The sequence below is a fragment of the Cibotium barometz genome, chromosome 22 (genome assembly GCF_041138505.1).
Source record: "Cibotium barometz isolate CiBa-2024 chromosome 22, ASM4113850v1, whole genome shotgun sequence".
NCBI classification, from domain to species: Eukaryota; Viridiplantae; Streptophyta; class Polypodiopsida; order Cyatheales; family Cibotiaceae; genus Cibotium; species Cibotium barometz.
In genome coordinates this window covers 52,576,642-52,583,999 of record NC_141067.1, presented here as the reverse complement: position 1 = coordinate 52,583,999, position 7,358 = coordinate 52,576,642, and positions in this window count along the sequence as shown.

Below are 7,358 nucleotides of genomic sequence, written 5' to 3'. Positions count from 1 at the left end.
GATCTTACTAAGGCTCTCCAAGAACACTTTAGGGGTAATCGAGCTCCTCAGAATAGCCATATGTACCCAAGGAGAGAGCAACAATGGTGTTCGGTGTGCTTAGGACCACATAGCACGAGTGAATGTCCCACATTCAGAGTCAAATTCAATGGGAATTGCAATGCATGTGGTAAGTATGGCCATCAATCTAAAGATTGCCTAACACTTAAGCGAATGTTGGCAACCCAGGCACCACTAGCTTGGTCAAACACACCTCAAGTACCCGCGCTAATGCCTGCACAACCTATCGAGCAACCGTCACAGCACATAGTTCCAAGGAATCCGAATGTAGTCGAGTCTGTGCCGTTACCACCGCCAGTGCTAGGACCACAACCTCCACATCCAAGGATTACCCCAATAAACCAGATGGGTTGTGAGTCACATAGTGCATGTGGGGATTATGAAGAGGAGATAGACCCCACTGTTCCATACGGGATTGATACGTTTGAAATGATTCCCCAGTACTACATGGAGGATCATTTTGGGCAAGTCAAGCCTGTATATCAAGCGGCTGCTCTCGCCACAAGAGGGCAAAACCTTAATACCATGGCAAGGAGACCACCTCTTCAATGCTATGAGTGTGGTGGACCGCATCGTGTAGCAGAGTGCCCTAATAGGCTACAGAAGATCGCTACTCAAATGCAACCAAATCAAGGGAGCACATCGGGAATGCCGGTACTTACATGTAATCGTTGTGGCATAGACCATTTGATTGCTCAATGTCCACATAATCCTAATGCACCCAAGATTACGCCATTTAATTTGGTTGAGGTCACCAACCAAGCACGAGGAACCACACCCGTTGTACCCGCGAATGTAGTTACACGGTCAATGCTTCAAAATCAAAACTACATTCTTGAAGAGAGGGATACTGCATCAATCGCTCAGGCAAAGAAAAAGAAAACACGACGAAAGAGATCGCTTAATGCCACGAGCTCCAAACCCAGTTCAAAGACTAACATAGGGACAGGAGATGACCCCGTGTATATGAATGATCCTGAAGATGATTCTGATTCAATAGAAACCATGGGGACCAAAGCCACTACCTTAAGAGAGGAACCTACTCGGGGGCTCAACGAATCAAGCGAATACATAAATAAGGGGAAACAGAAGGAAACTTCCTCGACCCCACAACCAAGTCAGTTAATGCCCTCTCGACCACCCAAACTGACTGAGACTCCCCAAGACAAGCCACGTGGGCCAAAAACCCTCAAGAAAAAGATTGGAACTTACCCAAACCCAATTGAGGAGATTGAACAAGTGCAACACTTAAGGGGTTTGGTGGAAGAAACACAAAGAGAACTGGAGCCCAACCCGAGAAAAATCAAAATTCCAGACACAGTGTTTCCTATGCAAGTTCAGCCTCACCGGAACCATAAACCGTTAGCTATACCTAGTATCATTCGGGAAGAAAGTGAGGATAGGACATCCGAAAGTGGGCAAACACCCTTCTTGCTGGAAAGAATGTTTAGTGAGGGAATGCCTGACCCCATCGAAGAGGAAGTGATTCCATCTTCACCAGTCCCTAGTTAAGGGGCGATGTCTTGAAAAGTACCGTTGAATGTGTCTAAGCTAATGGATTTCATGTCCTCTGAGATCAGAACCACGATCATATCCAAATTATATGGAGATCCTGAGCTATTCTTAGCTCTTCGGGCATTTCTCAATGGAGAACTAAAGGCGGGGCTACCACAATTTGCAAATATGGATAGACCCGACACGCTTCAAGATGAAGGGGAGCATTGGGATCTACAACCCAACTTTGATGAAGATTCGGTCGTGGAAATACCTGTTAACAAGTTGGGACAGTACTTTGAAGGGGACGAATCTAATGCCACCCTCCCCATTACTACCAAGGGATTAACTCTAAAGGGAATCCTTGATGGTGGTGCTGGAGTGAGCATTGTGACTAAAAACTGTTGGGAATCTATGGGAAGACCTCACCTCGAAGTCACAAACATAGTGGTTAAGATGGCAAACGGAACCATAGCTAAACCTATTGGAATGTTAAGGGACCTTAAGATCAAGGTCCTGGGATACAAGGTAAAACATACCTTCATTGTAATGGATTTCTCCAAGCATCCTATGTCATATCAAATGATCTTAGGATGTCCTTTCATGAGGGAAGCACAAATGGTGCATGACTGGTCGAAAAACCATGTCTATCTACAATTCCAGGACTCTGTCATTCGAGTTGATCTTGAGAATGGTCGTGCGCATCCTTTAGGAAGCAAGGTTATCATCGATAATCGATCGGATACCACTGTTCACTCCGCCCCATTAAGGTATTGCTATACATGCAAAAAAGAGACTGATGATGGGAAAGATTCTCCTTATATGGATGTCCTACCGGGTATGACTGAGTCGGATAACGTGGATTGGGTACACCTAGCGGCAACCATAGACACATGGGGAAATAGAGGCACAAGTTGGGTAACACCTGAGGGGCAGGATATGCCACCGTTAGTGCCAATAAACATGATAGGTGTTATGCACTTGACTCCTGATGGCGAGAAAGTGGCAAACTCCACTGACACTGAAAGTAGCGAAGACTCTGACCAATGCAACTCTGAGTATGAATCTCAAGAAGAAACTGACCCTAAGCCTGAGGGGGAAAATGAATCAAACATTCACCCAAATGTGGAAGCAAGGTGCTCAAGGCCTAGGACAGTGACCTCTTGCAGTTCATCCGAAAGTGAGGGGGACACAAGTGAAGATCGACCAAGTGAGTTCGAATCTGATAGAAACAAAAATCAAAAACTTGGTAAGAAGAAAACGAGACATAAGCGCCAACGCTATCGAGCTAATGTACGCACTGCAATAAACAAGGAAAGATCCACTGCAGAATGGCTTAGTTATGTAGGAGCCATTGATGCTCATCGAAAGATAGCTAATAATTGGGGACAATATCTCCAAAGTGTCATGTGGTGTATTCCGCAACCTCATGACGTCGCCCAATTAGAAATCGAAGAGAAGCCGAAACTAAGTCGTACTGCAAGAAGGCGGCAAAACCAAGAGTTGGCTCAACAACAAAAGGAAGCGGAATTGAAAGAAAAAAGTCTGGCACAACAGGAACCAGTAGACTTACACCCCGCACCCGAGCATTTCAAATCATTCACCACAGGGGAACGTAAAGTAGTCTACACAAAAGCCCAACGAACGCCTACCAATGGGAGTAGCGGTGTCTACGATGGCCCTGCGGTAGTTAAGGAGATAGATTTAGCAGATCCGGGTGAGGAGTCTAAACCAGTTTATATTGCTCAAGACCTCACCAAGGCGGAAGAAGCTGCACTTACGAAGCTTCTTAAAGAATTCAAGGACATATTTGCTTGGACATATCATGATATGAAGGGTGTTCCACCCTCGGTGGTGCAACACACGATTCCAATGATTAGCACTGCTAAACCAGTCCAGCAACGTCCCTACCCAATGAATCCTAAGTACGCAAAGATTGTACAAGAGGAAATTGAAAAGCTGGTAAAATGTGGATTCATATACCCAATTGAGCACTCAGAATGGGTTTCTCCGATAGTCATCGTGCCAAAGAAGAATGGGAAACTCAGAGTGTGCGTTGATCTCAAAAAGGTTAATGCAGCCACCAGAAGGGATCATTACCCCTTGCCATATTCTGAACATGTGCTTGAACGAGTGGCAGGCAAGGAGGCATATAGCTTTTTAGATGGGTACTCGGGTTACAATCAGATCACAATTGCAGACGAGGACCAAGCTAAAACAGCATTTATCACGGAGTTTGGAGTGTTTGCCTTTCGCGTCATGGCTTTTGGCTTGACCAATGCACCTGCAACATTCCAACGATTGATAAACACGGCCTTTAAGGAATATCTAAGGGACTTCTGTGAAGCTTTCTTAGATGATCTTTGTGTTCATTCCTCTTGGGATGAGCACTTGATGTGTTTACGAAAAATATTTGAAAGGTGTAGATTATATCGCATCTCCTTGAATCCTTTCAAATGCCAATTCTGGGTTAAACACGGAGTTATCTTAGGGCATATAGTGTCCAAAAATGGGATTTCCACTGACGAGAGTAAAATCAAGGTCATTCTGGAATTACCCCCACCCACCAACTACAAGGGAGTCCAACGCTTTATGGGCCACGTTGGTTATTATCGAAGGTTTATTCTCTTCTTCGCCGAGATAGCTCGACCATTGTATAAGCTTCTCATCGAGTTTATTTGGACCGAAGAATGTGACCGTGCCTATGAGCTATTAAAGAAGGCCTTGGCGAGTGCTCCAATCTTGAGAATGCCTAACTGGGATTTACTCTTCCATGTGCATATTGATGCATCAAACTTTGCTATTGGGTGTGTTTTAACTCAACCTGGAGAACACAAGCTAGACTACCCCATTAGCTTTGCCAGTCGCCAGTTGAACGATGCTGAGATGAACTACACCACTACAGAGCGAGAAGGGTTGGCAATGATATATGCAGTAAGGAAATTTCGTTATTACCTCCTTGCCACCAAGTTTGTTTTCTATGTAGATCATCAAGCATTGTTGTATCTGGTAAACAAACCATGCTCCACAGGAAGAATCACACGATGGTTATTGATTCTACTTGAGTTTGATTTCACTGTTGTTGTGAGACCTGGCAAAAAACATGTTATGGCTGATCATTTGTCTCGCATACCTAATGGTGAGGCTCCTACGGGGGTTGATGATGACTTACCAGACACTTCCCTGTTCATGGTGGAGACAATGCCTGAATGGAGTGAGAAGATTGTTAACTTTTTGGTTAATGGCTTTCCACCCAAGGAGCTTCGCAAAGATCTAGCTCGGAAGCTGATCAAAGAATGCGAACCCTATTGCCTGATAGCAGGGACTCTTTATAAAAGAGGAAAGGATGACATTCTTAGGCGTTGTGCCCGAGAGGATGAGTATCTATACATTTTGCAAGAGGCACATATGGGCGTAGCCGGTGGTCACTTCTCAGGAGACTTAACTGCGCGAAAGATCTTACAATCAGGGTATTGGTGGCCCACTATGTTCCAAGATGCATCACTCTTTGTGAAGGGTTGCGATGAATGCCAACGATATAAGAAACCCCAGAGGAAAGATCAGATGCCCCTACATCCAATCAAAGTAAACCAACCATTTGAAAAGTGGGGTTTAGACTTTGTAGGTCCGATTAGCCCAGCGGCCCGAAACACACAATCTCGCTATATTATTGTGGCCACTGACTATATGACCAAATGGGCTGAAGCGAAAGCGACACGTAAGGCAGATGCGAGGACAACAGCCAAGTTTCTCTTTGAAAATATAATCACACGCTTTGGTTGTCCTTTTGAACTTGTGAGCGACAATGGTACGCATTTTATAAATGAAGTGATTAAGGAGCTCACAACAAATTTCATGATATCCCATCATAAATCTACTCCTTACTATCCGCAAGCGAATGGCCAAGCCGAGAGTACCAACAAGACTTTAATCTCTATTTTGACAAAGACAGTTGAAGCTCATCGCACGGATTGGGATCTAAAGCTTACGACAGCTTTATGGGCCTATCGTACTGCGTACAAAGTGGCTATTAATTGTACACCATTCAAAATGGTATATGGCCAAGAAGCAGTCATGCCGTGGGAATTTGTCATTCCTAGTCTTCGTGTTGCTACTCAAGAGGGATGGGATGGTAATCCCTTAGCAGAACGTCTGTATATCCTTGAGCGGCTAAACGAAGAAAGACAATTGGCTGTATACAATGCCCTTGTGGAGAAGGATAGAAGGAAAAAATGGTTTGATCGCCATCTAAAGGACAAGGACATCAAGGTTGGGGATAAAGTCCTGATGTATGGAGTGCGTAACGAAAAGAAGAAGCTGAAATACGCTGGTAAGGGACCGTATAGAGTATGTGAAATTACCCCGCAAGGTACCATTAGAGTGGAGACTCTCGACGGAGTTGAAACCATTGGATTCCTTAATGGGAGTAAATTCAAAAGATACTATGACCCCCTGAGCCAAGAGGAGTTACATGCAATCCATCAAAAGAAGGCAGCTAAAGAACAGGCTGAGCTTAAAAAGATACAAGCGAGAGTCGAAGCCAAGGAACGTCAACAGCGTGCTAGGAGACAACGAGAAGCCAACTTGGGAATTACGCAAGTATTTTTCGAGGAAGCAGAAGAGGATACACTGGAATCCGACCCACCTCTAAGATACCCAATTGAGTTACAGAGTCCTTACGGGGAGGTGCTGTATAATGCATTATTGGATACAGGAGCTCAACACAATTTGCTATCATATGGCGTGTGGTGTCAACTGGGAAAACCACCTTTAACCAAGAGTTCTATCCAAGTCCAAGGAATCAACAAGAAGAAAACCCCTGTCTCAGGAATTCTGCACACTCCGGTTGCTTATGACAAGGGAACCATAATTCAAAGCTTTTTGGTTATGCCTGCTGGTACCATGGAAGGGACTGTAATCTTACGGCGCAAATGGATGATGGCCACCAAGTGCAATATCGATTGGGCAACCAGACGAGTCACAACGCAAGAACCAACACTAGGTCTGACCGCTCAAAATCCCGCACCTAAGTCATCCATTCAAATATTAGATAATGAAAAATCACAAAGTCCAGTGGCAAAACCATCTTCGATTGTTGGCCACCCCTCTAACGCTTCAACGCCAAGAGTGGAAACAGGCAAAGTGTTCCCTAAAGCTTCGCTTACTATGCCAAAGAGTACATACAAGTGGGTTCCCAAAGCTTCGTTAACAGCTACTTCCCCTGCTCAATCTCGTTCAGCCACCAAGAAGCCTCGTAAAAGGAAAGTAGCTACCCACCCGAGAAAGAGCAATGTAACATCGCGATGGATCCCTAAAAAATTATTAGTAGCCCAAGGGTACTACGAGGGGAATGACCAGATTTGGGTCCCTAAACATAAGGTGAATCCCTCTACATCACCTGTAAAACCTTGCAAACCAATTGTTGCCACCCCAATGACAATTCAAGACCGTGGTAAGGGAAAGGTAATAGAGTGCTCCACACCACTTCTTCCAGAGTTAGTTTGGATTCCCAAACGATATCGATCATTACCACCTAGCTCAGGAAGGGGGGAGCCACATGAAGCTTCTAGCTCCTCATGCCAGGCACACGCTGATATAGAAGTTTCTACATGCTCTACACCTACTCTTGTCAACACCCAACAAAAAACCAACGATGAGTCTACGTCTCCCCTTGTAATAGTATCGTCGGAAACCATTTCCTCCATTCGTCAATGGGAGCGTACACTACCATCTTTGCAATTGGATGTGGCCACAAGGGTCATAAAAAGCTATCTGCCCACATCACAACCTATGACCCACTGGAC